A 5637-nucleotide genomic window follows, 5' to 3' on the forward strand; every position below is an offset into this window, starting at 1 on the left:
ATAGTCTCTACCATTTTGCCCAGCACCGACGTCAGACTCACTGGTCTATAATGTAATGGGTTATGCTGGCTATTGTGTAAATCTCTATGACACCTCCAGGAATTGGAGAATGCACCCGGTAGAATGCACTCACTTCCAGTTGTTGCTGTGAGTTATGATAAAGCAAGTAGTTGAGACCGTTTATCTGGCCTGAGTGTTTCTGAACATGATACAAGGTGCCAGAGGTAAATTAGCCATGGGAAGTTGCACATCAATTCTGCTTCCTCTACCATTACCATTGAGGTGGGCAGGGGATTGTGCGATGGATTTTAAGCATTTCAAATGCCAGTGGCGAATATTACGATTACGAAACTGCAACTGACCTGGAGGAACAGATGATTTCAAAATGTTCTGCCACTCTCCTGCATACATTGGCATCAACAGCAAAAGAAAGGGGAAGTCCAAAAACTCCATAGGAGTAAACCAAAAGTGAAGAAGGAGTGGTAGCTGTACCAACACTGGTGACACTTCTAGAGAAGGCAAAAAGGAAGTCAAATGTCTTATTTCACTGACTTGCATAAAAAAAGCCATTAAAAAAACCAATGCCAAGCAATAGCAGCACATTTAAAAAAAAACCAGCACAGGACAGAGTCTGTTATCTACTATTAACTGAAAGCACCAATATACTTCAACAAAATAATGTTTTTAAAAAATCCTGTGCTTACCACTTTCATTCTGAATAGCTGCAATTATACCCCCTCCTCCCTCCCCCAAGAAAAATCAAAGCACAAGTTGCTGAAAATAACATTACAGATTTAAACTATTTGTGCTGTCACTTTATAATCCTTCCAGTGTCAACAGGATATTTATTGTTGCAGTGATGGCACTCATGGTTGACAGAAGCCATCTGACATTAGGATTAGCTGTTAAAAAAATTACACCCTAAGAGCCAGAATAGGGCTGTTGCAAAGGCCTTGTAGAGAGTGGTCTGACATTTATAAGGAAAGTTATCAAGCAGCGTTAGAACTTTAAGCCATGTTATTTGCCCTTAACGTGACTTAAAGGGCACGAAGGCAGCTTGTCTTGCACTAACACAGCAATATATGTCATCGCCAATTAGATAATAATGATATGCAAAACATGCAAATACTCGTAAATGCTTCTAAAGTAGTTCATTACCAAGTACATTCCATAACGCGATTTGTGGTGACCACTAGGTGCACACCGCAAGTTGCGTTATGGCCCTAAAATTATGGTAAAATAGCCTCAACTTTTGGCTGGTGGTATTTTATTGCCTGGGAGCCTCGGGCTGCCAAACTGCGGCCCGGTGCTCTTAGCCATGGCTTCTAGGCCAGGCCTCCCTCTCCTCCCCCCCCCCCCCCCCAGATCCAAAGACTCCTTCCCCTTCTCCCTAATCTGGGCCCATGATACAAATTCCTCACCCCCACACCAGTACCTAGAATCCCTGGTGCTCTAGGGGTTCTCTGGGCAGAAGCAACCCCCAGTCGCTCTTGCTCTTCTGGCGCTGTTGGTCAAAATGGTGGCACTACTGCTAGAGGTCATGTTTCCTTAATGGTACCCTTAATGGTAGTCATGCGAGACTGCCATTAGGGGTGCCATTTTGACTGATGGCGCTGGAAGGGCAGGAGCCGTTGGAGGGCAGTCCTGCCCAGAAACCCCTAGTCCATAAGGGATTCTAGGTAATTGTAGAGGGATGGGTGGTCTTGATCACGGGAGGGTCTTTGGATTAGGGAAGGGACACAGATCAGGAGGTCTTGATAGGGGAGGGAAGCACAGATTTGGGGGGTCTTGATCAGAGAGGGGGCCTGGATTGGGTGGTACTTGGGGGGCCTGGCCTGGAAGTCACGGCTGGGGGTATTGGGCCACAGCTTGGCTGCCCGATACTCTGGGCAGATAGAATAACACTGCTTGCGGGGTGGCAAGAGATTCTAGAATACCTGCTACATGTATTACAAATAATATAAAAGGCAATAGTGTGGTTACTTATACACGCTATCAAGAATATGTCAAGTACACTCATCAAATTGACTATATAAGGGTGGTAGATTGAAAACAACAGCAAGGAGCAGACAAATATATACATTAAAATTCAACTGCACATGAGGTGTCATCAAGGAAGGTTTTTTTATGGCTCCTGATGACTTTTGGTATGCAGTAAAGTGTTGATTTCTCTGCTCCTTGCTGAGATCTTTTTTTTCCTTATCAGTGAAACTGAATTAAGCATTGGCTGTTAGAAGATATGTTAAGTTCAATCTATCGCTTTTATGTAGACAATTTGAAGAGTTACTTGACATATGCTTTGATAGTTAACACTACACATTCTTTGGTTTGCACTTACATTTTTTGAATTACTTATTATTGCTGCCACGTTTGTTCACACGACACCTCACTTGACCACTGGAGAAGTCAGGGGAGGTCATCCCCGATTCCTTCCAGTGGTCATCTGGTCAGTTCAGGCACCTGTTGATGCTTGGTCATGAAAAAAAAATGGACCAAGTAAAGTCGGCCAAATGCTCGTCAGGGCTGCCCTTCTTTTTTTCCATTATCGGCCGAGGGCAACTATCTCTTAACCACGCCCCGTCCCGCCTTTGCTACCCTGCCGACACGCTCCCTTGAACTTTCGCTGTCCCCACGACGGAAATCAGTTGAAGCCGGTCAAAATCGGCTTTCGATTATGCCGATTTGGCCGGCATTGGGAGAAGGGCGGCCATCTCCCGATTTGTGTCAGAAGATGGCCGCCCTTCTCTTTCAAAAATAAGCAGGAAGATCTTTTTCAGATATATTGGAGAAAGGAGAAAAGATAGGAATGGAATTGCAAGACTGAAAGATAATGAGAATGGCTATGTGGAGAGTGAGGATGATAAAGTGAACATGCTAAACAATACTTCTCTTTGGTGTTCACAGAGGAAAATCCTGGTGAAGGACCATGGTTGGCTGCTGAGGAAATATCTGGACATGGAAGGATACTGCGCCGTTTATGGAAGAAAGAGTTTATAAACAGCTGGAGAAATCTGAAGGTGGACAAAGCTATGGGGCAGTATGGATAATCCTAGGATACTGAGGGAGCTCAAAGAGGTCCTGGCGGGACCACTTAAAGATTTATTTAATAGATATTTAGAGTCGGGAGAGGTTCCATGAATTGGAGACGAGTAGATGTAGTCCCTCTTCACAAAGTGAGACAGGGAAGAAGTGGGAAACTATAGACTGGTAAGTCTCACGACGGTGGTAGGAAAAATAATGGAGTTGCTGCTGAAAAGAAAGGATAGTTGGATCCACTGGGAAATAGTGATCTTAACATGATAAAATTTGAGCTTGAATATCTGGAGTGAAGTCACTTAGAAATCTAATGTAGCAGCATTTAATTTTCAAAAAGGTTACTATGATAAAATGAGTAAAATGGTTACAAGGAAGCCTAAAAGGATCAGCTGCAAAGATTTGGACTTTAAATCAAGAATACCATCATGGAAGTCCGCGTATTAAAAAATGTGGAAAGAAGAGCAATCGAGAGCCCGCATGGTTAAAAGGTGAAGTCAAAGAGGCTATTAGATCCAAGAGAACATCTTTCAAAGAATGGAAAAAAGGTCCGAATGATGAAATAAGAAACAATTTAAGCACTGTCAAGCTAGATGCAAAGTATTACTAAAGAAGGCTAAAAAAATATGAAAAAAAAAGAACTGGCTGCAGAGACTAAACTCATAGTAGCACCTTCTTAAGGTACATCAGAAGCAGAAACCCTGCGAGGGAATCCGTGGGACCATTAGATCCTGAAGGAACAAAAGGGGCACTCAAGGAGGACAAGGCCATAGTGGAGAAACTGATTGGCAGATGATCGAAAGGCCAGCGCTGTTCCAAACAGCGGTCTGAAAATAGTGCTGGAACAGTGTGGGGCTTTACTGCCCCTATGGTCAGAGATTATAGCATGCAAATTTATGTGCGCTATTATCTCTGATCATAGGGTAGTGCAGGAGGATTGTGCCTGTGCCAGACCTGTCAAACATAGGGGCTGGAGGCCTATGGGACCACCAGACCCCAAGTATTCCCACCCCAAGCCAAGCGAAGTGGGGACTGGAGGTCCAGCGGACCTCAGGTCTCCCCAACCCCCCCGACACAATTCGGGGGGCTGGAGATCTGGTGGGTCTCCAGTCCCCCTAACTCCCTAGCATCCCCTCAGATGTCTCTGGTGGCCCAGTGGGCCCAAAGAAGAAAAAATGGGGTCCACTCCTTCCACAATAACGCAAGCAAAACAAACACAGGGTGGAAGAGACCAAGTCCAAGTGACCAGCCCAAACACAGAAGAGCTCCAAACAGAGTTTATTGGGACCCTACATGGTGGGTCGCTAGTCAATTCCCCCCCCCCCCCCCCACCTGGTGGTCTAGTGCCCTTCCCCACCCCCACTTTTTGCCGCAGCTTAGTAAAAGGACTCTAGATTGTAAGTCTGGAAAGAGGAACATACCTACTGTATATATGATATAACTTACCTTGAGCTACAACTGAAAAAGGCATTAGCTGAATTCAAAACACCTTCTTCCACCCATCTTTTCTTTTGATGGTGCTAAGATTAACGTTTTTCTTGACTTGGCTGTTTTGGCTCAACACATGCGAAAGAGTTTCTTTGCTATATAGCTCCAAGCTTTGGCATTGGAACCCAATTTCCCAGTAAAGTGTATTTTTTAGTTAGATTGTAATACATATATCTCCACTGTTCTGAATAAAACTATTTCTACAAGAGTTCACAATGATGGTACACTGCAGTGTTAGGTGGCATAATGGGGTTTTTTACTCAGCTGTGGGAAAATCTGGGCTTAACACAGGTTAATGTGGACCTCCTCATGCCGGAATGAATGTTGCATTTTAAGGGTTTTTTTCTGCTGTTTCAATTGCCTGAGGGCGTCCCACGGTACACAGTTTTAAATTACGTTAGGCATGCATTAGTGCCAAACTCAGCTTAGTAAAAGGCCCCATAGATTGATGCTGGTGAGTTGGTAGTGGCTAGGTATCATCCAATAAGGTGATAAAAATAGGCTAACGAAAGCATGACTTAATCATGGGCTAGCCAGGCTGCTATGAGCAGGCTGCAACTCCCAAGGTAACAACTGATCAGGTGCATGCAGCTTGGTTGTAGCTAGATATTATCCAACAAGGATCACAAGGGCCTATATAGAAGAAGGGCACTCAACTCGGTCCTCAGACACACCTAGCCTGTCAGGTTTTTCAGGATACCCACAATGAATATGCATGAGATAGATCGGCATACAATGGAGGTGGTGCATGCAAACTTATCTCATGCTTATTAGTTGTGGGTATCCTGAAAACCTACTGGCTAGGTGTGACCTGAGGACTGGGTTGAGAGCCCTTGCTCTAGAACAGTGGTTCTCAACCTTTTATGTTGTGACACACCTGATGGACATATTCATGTGTGTGACACACAAGGAACACTAAGGGCCCTGTTTACTAAGACACACTGATGTTTTAGTACGTGCCTAAAATTAGCACGTGCTAAATACTACAGACACCCATGGGTGTCTTTAGCATTTAGCACGTGCTAAAAATGAAAGTGCACCCTTAGCATTGCTTAGTAAACAGGGCCCTAAAATTAGCAACTGAATAAAAAACCCTCCTAAATATTCCATTGTAGA

General features: G+C 44.2%; 1 long non-coding RNA gene across 1 annotated transcript; it reads left to right on the forward strand.

Annotated features, from left to right (window-relative positions):
• The first annotated feature begins 204 nt into the window (after window positions 1–204).
• Window positions 205–3374, forward strand: LOC115479332. Its single transcript, XR_003943655.1, has 3 exons — window positions 205–215; window positions 960–962; window positions 3287–3374. It is a non-coding gene; the product is annotated as an uncharacterized LOC115479332 (long non-coding RNA).
• The last annotated feature ends 2263 nt before the right edge of the window (window positions 3375–5637 follow it).

Source organism: Microcaecilia unicolor, chromosome 10 (genome assembly GCF_901765095.1).
Source record: "Microcaecilia unicolor chromosome 10, aMicUni1.1, whole genome shotgun sequence".
In the NCBI taxonomy this organism is placed as follows: domain Eukaryota; kingdom Metazoa; phylum Chordata; class Amphibia; order Gymnophiona; family Siphonopidae; genus Microcaecilia; species Microcaecilia unicolor.